The 17,566-nt window shown below is 39.3% G+C and overlaps 1 protein-coding gene across 1 annotated transcript in view; it reads right to left on the minus strand.

Moving 5' to 3' along the window:
• The window catches only part of CCNY (cyclin Y), a 120,014-nt gene that overhangs the window by 90,625 nt on the left and 11,823 nt on the right, over positions 1 to 17,566 (minus strand). The window lies entirely within an intron of this gene.

The raw sequence follows: 17,566 nt of genomic DNA on the forward strand, positions 1-17,566 counted from the left end.
TGGATTTCCTCCTGACAGTGTGGATGCCTAACCCCAGAGGAAGAGCCTCTGCCCGTGATTCCCCCACAGGACAGCTGTGTTTGCAGGTCCCCAAGACGAGGGAAGAGATCAGAATCTTGACTCCATGTTTCAGATGGCTGATTTATTATTTTATTATCTATATTAAAAGAAAATTATATACGAAAACTATACTAAAGAAAGAGAAAGGAGACATCATGAAGCTAGCAAAGAAAGGAATGAATAATAAAATCTTGCAACTGCTCACAGCCTCAAAACAGCTGGACCTGTGATTGGTCATTAATTATAAACAACCACATGAGACCAATCAATGATGCAACCTTGATAGTTGGTAAACCATCTCCAGACCACATTGCACAGCCATCAGATAGTTATTGTTTACATGTCACTTTTGAGGCCTCTCAGCTTCTTAGGAGAAAAAAATGCTAGCAAAAGGATTTTCATAAAGTAGTCAGTGACAGACAGCAGCACGCACACACAGCAGGTGGAACGTGCCGGGCAGCATCCCTCCCCACCCACCTGCACAGCCTGAGTGCTGCTGGAAGGGACAAAGGGACACACTGGGGATGGCCCTGAGGGGTGTAACCAGCCTGGCCTGTCTTTGGCAGCTCGCCCTGCCAAGTCATCTCAAATGTTGGTGTTTATGGCTTGAACAGAGCTGAGGCTCCCCGAGGGCAGAGGCACAACTCCTCCCTTCCCCACTGCGGCCCAGGCAGGGCCCTGCTGCTGAGGGCTCACCAGGTGTGCAGTGCCTGCCCATGACCAGGCACCTCCTGGGAGATCAGAGCTCTGCAGGTGACAAACAGAGCCCAAAGCACAGTGCAGGCCCTCCCAGCCAGGCTGGGCAGGAGCCATGCCCAGTGGGCAGCCCATGGGCTGGGCACTCCAGCTGCCTGCCCACATCTGTGCCACACACACAACCTCCACAAGCCCTCCAAACCCACATAAAAGCTACCTTCTAGAAAATTGCCTTCAGCAACTTTTATTTTACAAACTGTAAAGTAACAAAGGGGTTCCTTGGTGTCACAGCTCTCCCAGGTCCTGCTGGTTGATGGCACACCTGGCAGACATCATGCACCAACATGAAGGGCAGGCTGTCACCAGCTATAATACAGACAAGCCCTCCTATGGCTAAATTATGTCCCAGAGGCTGTATGATGCACAACTTCCCATCTATTATAATCAGAGCAGCAACAAACAGGACAGAAAAAGAGCAGAGCACAGCCAGCTCCTCTGGAAGAGTGGGGGAAAACAGTGATGGAATAAAAGGGCTAGATGGAGAAGACTACCAATTTGGTTTCAAATTGATCATTGATTATTTAGTGGAAAAAAAGACTATAAACAAAAATATCATTTACCACTCTGGCAATCATTAAGTTTACCAGTCAGAGGAGTATGTGAGGAAGCTCAGAGCCCAAGAACCACTAACAAGTATTTTGATGAGCATTAAACTCTTAAGAAAATAAATTTAGGTGAAAATTGCACAGATACAGTGGAATGTATTATTAAAGCCATAATAAAATCTAATCAGGAAACACTGATAAATACATTTAGATAAAACTTACATTTACCTGTGAGGATCATTAACCTTGAACATTTTATTTATTGTAGTGATTCCTCTAAGTGTTTGTATTGGGTTTGTATGGCTGGGTTTAGGCAGCAGGTTTGGAACAGTGGTGGATTCTGTGAGGAGTTGCTAGAAGCTTCCTCCACGTCCAAGGGAGCAAACCCCAGCTGGCTCCAACATGGACATGTTGCTGGACAAGGCCGCAGGGATGCAGAGATGCACCTGCAGCCCACAGAGGAGACCCACACCAGAGCAGGGGGATGCCTGAGAGGAGCTCTGACCCCGTGGGGAGCTCCTGGCAGGGACCTGCAGAACATGGAGAGCACAGCCCACACTGGAGCAGGTTTCCTGGTGGGACTTGTGACCCCATGGGGGATTCATGCCAGAGCAGCCTGCCCTTGAAGGACTGCACCCTGTGCAAGAGGGACCTGCACTGCAGCAGTCTGTGGGACTCATGCTGGAAAAGTTCATGGGGAGCTCTCTCCTCTGGGAGGGACCCCAGGCTGGAGCAGAGCAAGGGCTCCTCTCCCTGAGCAGCCTGAGAAATGTGTGATGAGCTGACCACAGCCCCCATTCCCATCTCCCTGTGCCACTGGGGGAGACAGCAGAGCTGGGAAGGAGGGAGGGGAGGGGGGAAGGTGTTCTTAAGGTCTGTTTTTACTTCTCATTATCCTGCTAGGATTTTGTTAATAGTACATTCAATTAATATCTCGAATTCTAGCCTGTTTTGCCCATGACAGTATTGGTGAGTGACCTCTCTCTGTCCTTATCTCAACCAATGAACCCTTTGTTATATTTTCTCTCCCCAGTCCAGCTGCAGAGGGGAGTGACAGAGAGGCTTTGGTGGGTGTCTGGCATCCAGCCAGGGTCAACTCACTACAGTCTTCAAATTGAAGTTGAATGCCTTGATACTTTAAGAGTAAACACTTGCATCGGTTTAAGTTGGCTATACGAACGAACAAAAAAATAAAAAAAAACGTAATATATGAGAATACTTGCTTGGATTTGCCCAGTACTGAAATAAATAATTTTATCTGAGCAATATAAAATTCTCTGGACTCACCCAAAACAGTTTCCACAAAATCTTTCTCCATCCAATACTGCAAATTTAGAAGTACTTTTCCAAATTATAATTTTAACTGCAGACTGGAGAAGTGTACCCAAGGACAACATGGATTTTTTGACCTCTCAGCTGATGGGGAGACTTCCTACAATCTCAAAACATCTGAACCTGCTACATACACAGCATGGGATGCCTGAAGGAAAAGTGCCTCAAAATATTTCAACCATTTGCACAGCATTGGTGAATCACTGAAGCATCTTCATGTCAAACCTCTTGGAGGAAAGGCCAAGCAGGGGTGGCTTCAAGATTTCAGAAATACAAGAGCAAGGCAGCAATGGGACATTTTTAGTTTTCTTCCCATGTATTTGCCACTGACCGATTTCACTGTGCCACATGGTTCAAAACCTCATTTCTTAAGGCAGGAATTCAGAAACTAATTTTTAAAAAAATCAAGTCATGGGTATAAACCATCCTTTATACTGTAAATTCAAATTGATGTTTTATTTTATTTGTAGAAACGGGGCACATGCCTCACTGCCAATACAGGGGCACAGCCACTGACATCCCTGACACAAGTAACAACCTGTTTAATCACCCAATATTTATCTGCAGGCTGTCTGAAAACTTTTGCAAACATATTAGTAGCACAGTTCTGTTTCAGTTAAAGGCCAAAAGAGCAAGCATGGGTGGTAAATTTTTCTCAGTAATTTTTGTTTCTTCCTGGTAAATTAACGTCAATCTAATCTCCATTGAACATAACACCCCTTAAGAGCCCTTGCCTGCTCAGACTGATACAAATAGGAAAAAAAAATAAGCCATACAGGCTCAGAAAATCTCACATCTTAATTTAAAAGAATGGAAAAAAATTTAAGTATGAACAAAGTAATGGAAATGACTCTAAATAGAAATGAAATTGCACTGGAATTGCCTTTAGCTAGAACATAATGAAACAGCTGAGCAGCCGCAGGAATGCCGGATTTCAGTACACCTTCAGTGTAACTCACCCATTCTGATACTATTAAGAGAAATAAGACACCAAATATAGACACTGAGGATAAAAAACCCCTTCATTAACCTAGTCCATAACTGCCCCATATGTGTAGATGTCCTATGAACCAAGGCACTATACAAATTCAGGCTATTCACAAGAAAACACTCCTTATGAATACTTTCGAAGCCTGTTTTTATTTCACCATCTTTCTATGGTGGTATCTTCCTCTTTCCCAAGCCCTAAAAACATCAGCTTCTGAATAATATGTGAATAACAGACTAGACTGCAGAAGTTGTAGGGAAAAAACATGAACTGACAGTAAGAAAACTGGTACCTTACTTTACCTTTGCACATTTTCCAAACTGCAAACTCCCAGTCCAACAAATCCCTTAAGATCTGAGCTCTACAGCTTTGAGGGCAGGAATTATATAACAGCTTTTAATAAATGTTAAAAATGTAAGCTAATTAAGAACTAAGCTCTTTTTAAAAAGAAGTCTCCAAAACTTTTTAAGTTTTTTTTTTATTTCCAGAGCCAAGGAGAAAGGAAAGCTGGGGAACTGCAGGCAGTATTTTGATTTCCTACACACTACCATCCACATTAGCAACTGTAAGGCACAAGACTCCCTATCACACTGCATCTACACACCCAAACCAATTCTCTCCTGCTCTCCTACCAGACAGATTTTCTGAATGTATCAAAAATATTCTGAAGCCAACACTTAAAATAAACATCCACCACACGCAAAAGGAATTGCTATATTGATGTGGCTCCTTTCATCCTGGCTTGAAACCATGCTGAGATCCAACGATAACAAGAAACACAGAGGGCAGAGTTGGTCACTGCTCTCTGCTGCAATTTTGACATCTGTTTCACAGCTCCTGGAAAGCCCATTTCCATTAATCTATGAGAAAGGACAGGAGATAAAATTCCCAGGCTGCAGAGGGCATTAGCAGACTTTCCTAGCTGACTGTACATTAAGAGAACTGTAACAGCCAAATTACGTTACTGTGAATGGACGGAAGATGCTGTAATTCTATTCCTCCTTTTGTCTTAATGGAGTTATTTATGTTGCAATCTTGAGGGCAGACCACTTACCAAAGACATTGCCAGCCACCTGCCTGACACACAAAAAGAGCAGACTAAGAACAGAAGGGGACATCCTGGTCCCATTCAGCAGAAGCTGGGCTGTGCTTTCCTGACTTAGCCTGCAAATTATCATTTTTAACAGTTTACACACATTGCTCCTGCTGCACACTAACATTTAGGCAAATTCTACCAAACAACCCAGAGATTAGTTTATCAAATCTAGGTAAAGTAAGGGACCTGACTGAAAGCCTCATCACAGAGAGAGTGGAAAAGCTTAGCTTTTGTCATATTTATGCCTTCTAAAAATAAGAACAAAAATGTGTTTTCCATTCAATATTATTAAAATCTAAACATAACAAGTTGCTTCACAGTTGAACACTTCCTCCAGATTAGTATCCTAAATCAAAGAGGGCTAGAATATTGGTCATGTAAAATTTTCACAGAAATTATATGCACTCAACACAGACATTAAGAATTGAGCTCCTTTAATTTAAACAACTAATTTCAAGCACCTGGCCTTGAAAGCATGAATCTCTTTATTAAAAAATACCAAACAGGCTTCCCTCATACACAAGCAAAAGCAATACTAAAAGCAAATATAGGATCTGACAACAACAGAAGCTGCAGAAAAGAAGGAATGAAACCAGGAGGAAGAGATGGAAGACTGATGGAAAAAAACAAAATCAAACCATTCATCATATATATGTAACATGTTTTCTGCTTTCTTCTAGGTTACTAACACTCTGTATTTGCCACTGAGGAACAAAAAGAAAGATGTCACTAAGGAGCATCTACCCCTGATATAACCTCGAGTTATTAACCCCAAAGACTAAGTTTACTGAAGTAAATGTTAGGAAAGTTCAAGCTTGAAGAACAGTTTGTGATATTAAAGTATGTTAGTACTCAGTTAGCAACCTAAATACAGAGATACAGTGGCTCAGTCATTTGAAAGAGAAAAATTATTGGAAGTAGCTCCTCTGAATTAACCTAATAATCAAAAAACACAACGTTATTGATCCATATGGTGGGAGCTGTGTGGGTTGGAAGGTATTTGAGAGTTTACTTTGAAGTCTAAAATAAAATGAGCATGGTCTTGGCGCAAGTCAAAAGCCCAAATCCACACATGACCAAAACGCCTCTCATTTAATCTGGATCTGCTGATTTCTCAGTAGGACACATGAGAAGAAACTCTGTTTCTCTGAACAAGACTGGCAGTAGGAAAATCAAAGCATTGACAACTTCACAGCACAGCTAAAAGCTGGAGAAGTCTCTGTTTGTGCTAGTTTAAGGAACAGAGAACAACCACCCCATTGCCTGCAGGATGTTCATTATCCAGCACCATAATTAACACCACTTCACTTAAACTGCATATGGGAAAGCAGCAGGAATTAAGAGTAAATACCAAAACGCCTGTCAAATGGAAAATTATTTTCAACTAGCTATGAAAACTTGTAATTATCTCTCTGACTATTTACTGGGATGTGACTCTCTCTTAACAGTCCTTCATTCAATCTCAGACAGATGATAAACAACAAGACTTCAAATTTGTTCTGTTTTACAACTCAAGATAGGGCAGGAGACATGGACATTTGCATGGATTAATAGAAATCTTTACTTTTCAGACAGGATTTAAACATAACCCTACAAAATACTTCCCATTTGAGTGGAACAGGAAAGATTTGGAGAATCACACACCTCTTCATTTGCAATCTCCTTTTTACACAGTAAAATCCTCACAGTACATTTCCATAAGTGTGAAGGAAACCAAGATAAATAGTTCCGTTAACCACACACTTTGTGGTTTAGCCACAAAAAATAAAATGCAGTTGGCTCATGGGAGAATGTCTGCATGCAGTGGAGCCAGGCTTGAACCAGAACTAGACCTAAGACTGGTTTAGCTATGACCAAGAAGAAACAGAAGTCTCTGCTTAATGTATTACACAGTGAATTCATCATTCTACATCTGATAGAGGTTTCCACTAGTTAAAATCCAATAAAACATGCTTGTCCATTAAATTATATTATATACAGCCCTCAAGCTACAGGCACACCTCATTGCTTATCAGTAAAATAGAACCTTAGAGATGATGTAAGGTTAAGTCCTTCACTCCCACCTCCTAGTACAAACGTATTCCTCCTTTGTTTTCAACTTGACCATACTAGAAAATGGTAAATCTTAGTTCATTAATTTCTATTCCTCTGTTTTGTCAAGTACAAAGAAGGAAAAAGGTTCTTGATCCACCATCAACAGTGAATTCAACCAGAGAACGACAAGAGAAAAAACGTAAGCAACATTATATTTTTGTCTTTTTCCTTCAACATCACACTATTGCTGAAATTTTACACAGAAAACAGAGGAGAGAACAAACTTCAAAAAACTTGTAATGAAAAGACAGCCAGAGCCAAATCAACACTTGGTTTACTTCAACCCAAAAGAAAAGCAAACTCCTACACATGGAAGAGCAAACACTGGGAAGGGTGACCATTTGCAACAATGGTCAGACATCTGAACAAACGTTCAGGAGCAAGGGAGCTCTCCAGACAAACACTTCAGAAAACATCTTCTCTCTTACAAGACACTATCCCCTACCAACACACAATTAATTGACAACCTCTTACGTGTCTGTAACATGCCACTGGCCAGCCATACATCCTTATGATGTTACCAAATGCTAGCCCATAATAGAAGCCTCCAAGACTTGCATCAGCACTGAGCACATCTCTAAGAAAAAGGAGAATATTGGTTTGCTCAGGCCATGGCTCCACATTGGATCAGCCAGACACAGTTTTCTTTCCCATCACAAAGTGTTCAGCCAAGGGGAAGCATGACCAGTAAGTTAAAATATAACAGCACTGACCCTTGAGCACTGAAATTAATAATATTATTTACAAGTCCTGATAGCAAAAATGAAGCTCAAATGCACCAAACTTGAAAGAGGGGTTATTTAAGGACAGGAAGAGAAAGAGGAAGCCTATTCAAAGTCACCGAGTAAAATGTGAAGCAAATTTACAGAAAGAAGATAGGCATTTCTGCAAAGAGAAATGAAGTCAAAATTATTCGTCCCCAGTCATAAAGACATGTACAAAACAAATTCAACAGAAAGTCTGAATTTGGATCCATTTCCTCCCATCCTATGGGAAACACTTCCCAGCTGCAAATTGCTCATTCTTAAAAATTACAACTTTATTATTATTATTAATACTTCAGCCTTCTCAGCATGTGACATACCATAATATATGAATGGTCAGTCAAACCATTAAAAATTTTATTGATGTTGCAACTGAAACACTCATGGGTATCTGTTCCTGAAATATCTCAGAACTAAACAAGTATGTATGAAACAAGCTAGCCCCACAAATCAGATGGGAAATTACAGGAACCACGAACTCAGCTGGTGCTTATGTTTAACAATGTATTGATTGTTCTGGGTAAAAAAATTGCAGGTGTTACACAGCTTTGAGAAAGGCCTCTGAAAGCATTTCTAACACATGGAAGACAAAAATATATAAAGAAATGCAAACCAAATTCCTCTTTAGAAAAGGCATCTGCTGATTCAGGGGCAAAACATACTAAAGTTTTGGAATCCTTCTGTTTTCACAACTCCCATAAAACAAAAAAACACAAACAAGGTTTAAGAGACTCAAACCCAATATCATGTTTTAAGAGTTTTTAATACATTGGTTATTATATCTGCTGTATATTTTAATGGTTAATACCTACTCTTGCCTCTAGACAAAACACTGCAATTCCTTGCTATCTGAAAGCTGTATGCCTGTTTGAAACAACTTATTCACCCTCTGGCTGTCAAGACCACTGTTACACAAAATTAAATACAGTCTCTAGTAGTTATCCATTCACCTTTCTGAAGGGACATAACTGGGTTAGGATTTGTTCTTGCTTTACAGGGACTTTAGAACCTACCCAATCCTCTTATGATAAAGACTCAGATATGGGAAGCCTAAAGTTGGAGCTTTACAGTACCTCCATTTCAAGCTCATTCCCAACTGATTCCCAGAGGGAAGAAGCCATAAGTCAATTTGTAGTGGTAAAAAACCCAGCCTAATTGCCCTTTTCCTGCAACAGTGACACAGTGACTTCACAGACAAAACATAAAGGAGGTTTCAACTGCAAAGTAAGGAAAGACTATCCAATTTCTCTCTTAAAGCATGCCACAATCCCCATATAATTATGCCAAGATCTCAAAGCCAGCTCTGATAATTAATATTTCTAGGGACTGAAAAACCCTTAAATTAAATCTCCAAGAAGCAGGACTAACACAGAGGATGCAAATGTGCTGCATTTCTGCTTTGGGGCATGGAATTCTTCATGGAGCTGCAGACTCCAAGCTCACTAACTCATTCATATCATAAAACTCTGGAAACAAATACACAATTTGCAAGCACTCCCCCAAGATAAAACCAAAGCACGCTGTACATTTTATGTCCCACAGTACCACTGCTTGATAAACAGCACAGTCATTTCCCAAATTCCCAAATGTTATAAAATTTGAAGTCCTTCACACATTTCTGAAGTCCAGTATTTACATGGCAGTTTTGTACCAACTGCTCAAGAAACATTTTAAAATTATAGTTTTGTACTGGTTACCTGCTGGTTAACTGGGTTCCAGAAAAAAAAAAAACAAACAACTGACACAGACTTTTCAGAATGCAAACAAAATATGATCATAGCAGAAATTTTGCCTACTACAGGCACATTATGGCAGACAGAGATAAAACCCATGGGGCTCCAGCCTGCCACAGCCCCAGATGATATCAGTGTTCAACTTCAGAGCACACGAGTGGCTTTGAAAGGAGACACTGTGATCTGAGCTGGCAGATTAGAAAGGAAAATTCAAGCCCTTAAAAGGGATTGCATGGTTAAGATAAATGAGCACAGGTGTCACAGGTTTAGCAGGAATTAGCATCAGAATTTGGGACTTCAGAGAACTTCGAATGCTTTAAATCTGTAAATAAATTAATCCAGTGAAGGAAAACAGTCTGTCAAAAAATAAATTAATTACCTGGCAGTTATGTTTCTCCACTGAAGAAGCAAAAATTAAAACCAGACAAAGCACACACAAACACTCCTTTCCAAGGGATCAATGTGCTCACAGAGAGCAGGGTTAACCCTGAAGCTGTTTTGCTCTCAGCATACTGCAATTCTGTTCTGACTTCAGTTTAGCTAGGAAAGGAACAACATCTGCCTTACAGCATCCAGCAACAGGCTAAAGCAACCTTAAAACGAGAAGCTCTACTCCTTTGTGATAAAAAAGCAGTTTCCAGTAATTTTGTTAACCAATACAAAACTGGTATTTTAAAAATTTAAATACTAAGGCATACAGATGTGATTTGGTGTTTCCCTGAAAATAACATATCTCAAAATCCCAGGGGGAAAGGCCATTCAATCATATACTTGAAGCCTACTTAATCATTTGCTTTCTTCAAAAGGGACAAGAAGATAACCCAGTCAAGTCTTTCACACATTTAAACACTGTAACAGAGGTTTTAAAGATGGGGTTCCTGTATCTTGATTTCACAGTGCTGTCCCAGCAAGTTACTTAAACAGAACAATAAGCACAGCAGGTCCTCTCTAACTTTGGTACACAATTCTGACTGTCATTGCTCTGGCTGGCAATCTGAGTTACACTCCTTTCAGGGAGATTTTGGAAACATAATTATCTGAAACTATTTATCTGGAATAAATAGTTATTTATTTTGGAAACATAATTATCTGAAAATGTCTATAAATAATTTGTCACATTTATGGTAAAGAAAACCAGCAGATGCATATTTGTGAAAAAAAGTTAATTTGCATGATTAGGCATCAATTGAGTAAGCATCAATTCCTAAATCCAAATTACAATAAAATATCTATTTCTTAGTTGGGATCAGTTTAAGAAACATTAAAACATTAATTAAACATTGTTGGTCTCACTTCCTAGCACATTTACATTTCAAGGTGATGCATCTATTTTCTAAATATTCATCCATGTTAACATCCTATATGAACCATTTATCAAGCAGTGGTAATACAGAAACAGAGAGGGAGGGACAGAGACACTGCATCTGCTTAGAATCCCTACAACAATATTTTTGGCTTCTTGCTGTATTTACATGTATCCTTTAGTTCTCAATATCCTGCAGTGTATAAATGACCCAAACTCCCAAACCATTCTCCATTAGTTTAAGAATATTCACATTAATACACAAGTAGGAACATGTAGGGGTTGTCATTGTTACTAGAAGGATTATGCAATTAAAAAAAAAAAAAAACAACTAAGAATGAGCAAGCATCACATAGTGTAATTACCCTATGCATAAGGGCATTTTTCTCACAACACAGAAAAGACAAACTGAAGAGGACTATATATACATACATAAGAGGACTATAAAAGATGACTTGACATGGAAAACACTGGAAGTAAATTAACAGGATTTCAATGGCAACAAGCAGCTTCTGAAAATATATTCATTTCAAAACCAGAATATTTTAACTATGCAGAACAAGGTAGAAGCCAGACCAGGCATCCAGAGAGCTGACAATTCTTTAGTAGTCTATAGGGCTTTCTACACAGCAGTCAGAACAAGGTAAGGCAGTCCAGCTAAAAGAGAAAACAAGCAGTGTTCATGAGTAACAGAACCTTTTCTTTTAAGCATGACAATCTATGATGAATACATCAATAATACTTCAAGGGCAATACAATTAAAACTGATATTACATACTAACAGTCAAAGAGATAACTTAGTCTCATCAAAATGACAGAAGAGCAGCTTCACAGAAAAAATGCTTATATAGCTTTGTTAGTAGATACAGCTGAAAGGATCAGCACAAACCAGAATTAACAAGATTAACACCTGCTTGCAATTAATTTCTTTAACTAGAGCAACCTTCTTCCCCTCCTTAATGACAAAGTTAAAACAGAGAGAAGAACTGAGAGTCTTGCCAAAGCAAAGACTTCAATTTTGTTAAATCTAAAAGCCTTCTGCTGCCTTTCCATCTGCCTCATTGGAATTTCAATGCCCATCACTGAACAATTTCTAGTTAAAAAAACAATAACGGGACTACTGCCAATAGTGGACTCTGGCTGTTCATCCATCAATTAAATACAGCCACTTCCAGGCAGAAACACAACATGTGCTGCTGTACCTTGTCCCCGACACAGCTGCCAGTGCTGCACACATGTAATGAAAGCAAGATAGAGAATCCAGAGAACAGCCCTGGGCAGGGACACTTAAAATGCCCATTTTCCAAATAGAACCCCATGTCACACTGTACACCTGCACTGGAGGTACTGATCAGCTGGTTGTCTCTTATTTTTAGATACAAGAAATGGCAAAAAGCCAAATGGTTGGTTATTACATGTTTTAAAACATTTGCATTTAGGAAACAAACAGAAGTGAGCATCTGAGAATCAGTCAAGTCACAGGCAGTGACTACAAATAGATAACAGCAAAAAATAACAGATCACAGAATAACATCTCCTTCTGTCTATTTACTTTTATAGACAGACTTCTCAAGCATCAGACAATGTAGAGACTTTCTTGGAATTTTAGTAAGGACTGGAAACAGCTTGAAAATGATGACAGAACAGATGAAAAATGGACAAGACTTGAAACTTCAGAAAATTAACTGATATGGGGCAGTTTGAAAATACTGATACCTACATTTTATAGGTTTTATCTGACGGGTTCTTCATTAGGCTTCAAATCAAGACATGCCAACAGACATGTACAAAAATTACATCTTTCATATTTAACTGAACCAAAATTGCCAAGGTAAAATTGTTTTCTTAATCAGTGTTCTGGATAAGCTTTAGATAAAATCCATAAAAAATTATGGTGTAGAATGTCACCTGTTGACTATTGTAAAGTGAATATTCTGAACACTAATCTGTGAAATACAATCTTTCAGGAGTTTTTTCTATTCACTTGAAATGAAGGGGAACTGAAACAGTAACACCACAAATGCATGAGCACTTGCCTGTGGTTTCAGATTGCAATATTGCTTCCTCCTTGACTATCTGTCCTGTGAAAAAGTGCAGTATGGAATTTGGGGGGGGATAGAATTTTTTCCCCTTAATCTGCTGTTTAAGGCATCATCAGACTTGAGATACACAACTTGGTGGCTAGTCCTCAACTTTAGTTTAGCCTCCAACTTTTGCTTACCTTTCAGGTATGCAATTCTTGCTATTACTAAAGATGCCCATATAATCAAGGGCAGTATATTCTGGTAAGCACCTTTTCTAGAAGAAAACACTTCCTTTTACCCAGAAGCAATGTATTTCCCAATATAAAACCAGCTTTCTTTTCAGTGTGTGCTAACAACGCTCCCCAATACACAGAGCAGCAAAACTGTAACTGTTAACTCAAGTTTGATGTTTCCAGTTTCTTTTCCCCTTCACACCCTGCTTAGGCAAGGAAAACCCAGACCATGAAGCACAGCTGATGACCCTACAGCATTCCTACCAAAGTGTAATTACAATTACAGGACATGCAAAACTCAGATCACTCCCAGCATTCTATGCAAAAAAAATTAAGACCTTAAGAAATCATAAGACTGTGTACAGCTCCTTCAGAAAGGAGCTCCTTGCTTCACAAGGCCAAGGCTAAAATATACTAACTACTGAGTTTTAGAAAGCCTATCCTATTTCTATAGCTGACTGAGAAAGATGCCCCCTTGCTCCTCCCTTCAAGTCCAAATCAAACATCAACCTTTATGGGCATGCAGCTGTGCAGCACAAGCACTAAAACCATATCTCACACTGAAAATTCCACTTGATATGGATGTCCTTAGGAAATATATAATTTTTTTGAGAATAAAATTAAGTAAACAAAAAAATAATTAGCGTGTTTTAGCATTCTAGTCAACTCTGGAAACTTGTCACTGTGTGCTCCTAGACCAGCCATGTAGCCTAGGCCTTACAAAATTAAAGTGTCAAATATGTAAGGATGCCTGCTGCTCACACACCAGCACAGCTCTGTAGGACTCCAGCACGTGCCCTTCTACCTGGGAATACAGGCACTCCAAAACAATCCCACAGACAAACTTACTTTCCTGTACCAGAAGCAATCCAAATCTAATACAGAGGTTTATAAACAAGGAATGATTTTTTTTTACGGCTATTGCTATTTTGCCTTGAAAAAGAGTCACATCTAAAGACAGTTGTAATTCTTGCCTCTGCCTTAAATGTTTACAGGTATTCTCCAGTTCTGTAAAGCTCTTCTGGCACAGCACAGTGCAGATGGTGCTGTGCACTTTATCTGAGCAGCTGCTGCTGGCAGAGACATTGTCTGGGCCAACTGGGATTTCTCAAATTCTCTGCTAAATGCAAACACAACACTTGAAGACAAGTATGTAAGGCACTTCATGGAAGGAAATAAAATTTAGTGAAGGCTTATTCTGCATTTGTTTTTTAGCTTTATTGAGTTATCAAGAGGTTTGGCTTTCTAAAAGTCAGTCTCATTTAGTGAGTCTCTTAGCATAATATACACATTGCAAATACTCATCAGAAAAGGGCAGAGGCAGGAATAGACCCTTAGTCTGAAGACAGGAGTCCAGTTGGTCAGCTACCTTTTAAATACACTTTCACAGAGAAAATATTTGAGATAGTAAAAAATTTGTTCTTCGCAAAAGCCCAGGTGGTTGAAAAGGTAGAAAGCTACAACCTTGAGCTATGGAAAAAATCCTATTATCAAAACAGCTATAAATTAAACTCCAAGTAGAGACTCTGCTGAACTTCACTCTAAGAGAAAAAAGCAAGTCAAATGTATAATTCAATGCAAACTTAATCTTCAAAGAAGACCAAAGTTGCTGACCTTGTCTTGGATACATCCCAGCCAAGTGAGCCCACCTCATGCTGCTCGCCCTGCAGGTCCCACAGGGCACCTCCCAGTGTGTGCCCTGCCCACCTCAACAGCCAGCACAGGAGAAAGTATTGTCAGCCAGGACTGGCAAGAATGAAGGACTCCTACATGAGCCAGCAACCAAGCACCAAACCCCAAAAGGATAACCTTGTCTGCAGTCAAAACCAAGGTTTTTTTTTTTTTTTTTGAGAATTAACAATAGAAGTCAAGAAGAGCAATTGTATAGTGTACAGAGTTGTAAAGGAATTAGCAAAGTGAGTCTTTGGCTGTTATCAGTTTTATTTAATTTACACATTGCTGGTAGGAATACATGTCCCAAGAGTTTCTACAGCCACACAGAACCCTGAATTTTCTTGACCAAAATGTTGTAGTCATGAGGGGTTTTAAATGAATTTACATAAACACATGTATACATATGTACATGTACACAAAAAACCAAATAACCCCATAACTAAAACAAAATCTACTTCAAATCTCCCAGCATTATTTTATTTTTAAGGAAGCAAATAATGAAATTCTTTTTACCACAAGGACTAGATTAACTTTTTCTTTGGTCTAAACTGGCAGAAAACATCTCTGTTTCTTTTCCTGCAGGCTTCTGAAAAATTCCACACCCTGAAGAAACCGTCAAACCTCAGATCTCACTTCAAGATATATCACCTTGGAAAATAGAGACAAATTTTCCTAAATGTAATTCTACTAAATTCCCTGAGAAGGGTATTGGAACAAGCAAATTAGGGATGCTGCAACTTGTACTACAGTCTGCAGTTCCAGTGAATAAAACTATGTCTTCTAGCACGCTTTAAGAGCTTTTCATTCTCCCACAAATATTACTTGTTGACATGGAGATTGCTTTGCTTGAAAGATGCCAACTGATATTTTTAATTCTAGCTTGCAGCATCAAGATATTGTCTCTAAAAACATTTAATATCAGGGAAATAAAAATTTCCATTAAGAGGAAGAAGACATATATTAACTTAAAAATAAATTCTGTTCCCAAGAGTCAGGCATAGTATTTGCAAACTACTTAATATTCAAGTAGTTTTCAGCTTTCTTTGTTCATATCACAAATCCTTTTGGGTTTTTGTTAATTTCATATTTCTGATAAATAGAGAGCCAAGGACATTTCTTACTGTTGTCTCAGCTTAAAAACACATAAGTTAGCCATTATTAATATATTATGCCAATAAGCACAAGCATGAGCACAAAGTGTTGTTCTTCACAACAACAACCTTCATTTGCAAGTAATTTCTGATTCTCCATTGTTTACTAGGTCAGGGTACCACCACAGAGATGACAATGATGCCTTTTAATCAAAGGAATGAAGCTAATGGAAATAATTAATGCTAACTACCAAAATACCAGCTATTTATTTAAAACACAAAGGCATGTGCCTGGACATAGCTGCTATATATTATCAGAAGGAAACTCAGGCTTTTTCCCCCAATCTATTTTAAATTCCATTGAGAAAATACACCCCAAGTTTAGTTATGGCACCAAAAAATGCTATAATGGCCGAGTCCTGGAAAACCTTCAGTTTGCTATAAGATAAGAATAGGTAAGAAAGCTTACTTGTGGCAAAACAATAAACCATGCCAAAAAGGGATAAACAGGAGACAAAAAAGATACAAGAAAAATTTAGAGCATGAAAAAAGACCACCAGACCCAAACAGCAAGACAGGCAAGTAATGCCACTTAGCAGCGGCATAAAACTGGTTTTTTGAACTAAGTCTTGGGTTTCTCCACAAACAGTAAGTAAATATTGTCAAATCTTACTTGAACGATGCCACAGAGATCTTTCCAGATTTCAGTCAGGCTCCTGGGTAAAATTTATTTTCCAGCTTACAAGTAGATATTATCAACTCTCTAGAAGACATCAATAATTAAGTTTTCTCAGTGCATACTTGCCCTATTATTTTCTATCAGATACAAAGAAAAAAGTACCTTAGTTACTCGAGGAAAGAGATCTGCAGCAAGCAATAGGAAACTAATAGAACTATTTAGAAATCAGACGCAATATCCTCTTTCAACAAGTGCCTTGTTGAATACTAAGAGTCTTGCAAGAGCAAGTTCCATGTTCTGAATTACTTCAACAAGACATTCTCACATGGGCCTTGGTTAGAAAATTTATCATGGCAGTTAACTGTTTGATAGCAACAAGCTTAGATGCTTTGGTACCATTGCAAATGTGTTTTACAGCCAGCAATGCACTGGAGTTTACAGTTTATATGCACTGCTGAAGTGACACTCGACACTTCATTATACACTGCTGCACCCCTGCCAAAGCAGTTCATCATGAATTATACCACCCTCCATTTGATAGTTACCTGTAACACCTTCTCTCTTTTATATCTGCATCAAAGCTATTTTACCACAATGAAAACCAGGATTAAAACCTCTGTGTAAGAACTGGCAATGGTTCAAGTAAGTCAGCACACTCTCATGAAATCCAGCTGCAATCAAATATAATTTTTATGGCATAAATAAGACCAGTTATACAGCTACAGCCACATTTGACAGTGTGCTGACTCAGCATGTGACATTGCCCCAGCTTTGATTAGCACAGCATCACCAGGGACTGCTGGTGGAGATGATGGCACAGCCAGCAAGGGGAGCACGGCAAGCACACATGACCAGCACACATGTCAGCAGCCTTCTGCAAAACACTTTTCTAGAAGTAGACAGCAGGGATAGAGATCTCTTCTGACCTACAAACAAAACCCTTCATACGGCCAAGAGCCCAGACTAACAAAACCAAGAGAAGGAGGAGCACCAGACATGGTCCCATCACTGCCTGGCAGGACAGGACTGGGCTGGACTCCAGGAACTCACAGGGACAGCACAACTGCCCTGCCAGCTCCTCTGGGTGCCACCTGATCTGCCAGGTATCCCTGGCCAGAAGAGGCCACCAAGAGCCACCAATCCCACTGGTTTGGACAACGGTAAACTCAAGCACATTCCTATTCCCTCAATAGA

Source organism: Melospiza georgiana, chromosome 1 (assembly GCF_028018845.1).
Source record: "Melospiza georgiana isolate bMelGeo1 chromosome 1, bMelGeo1.pri, whole genome shotgun sequence".
NCBI classification, from domain to species: Eukaryota; Metazoa; Chordata; class Aves; order Passeriformes; family Passerellidae; genus Melospiza; species Melospiza georgiana.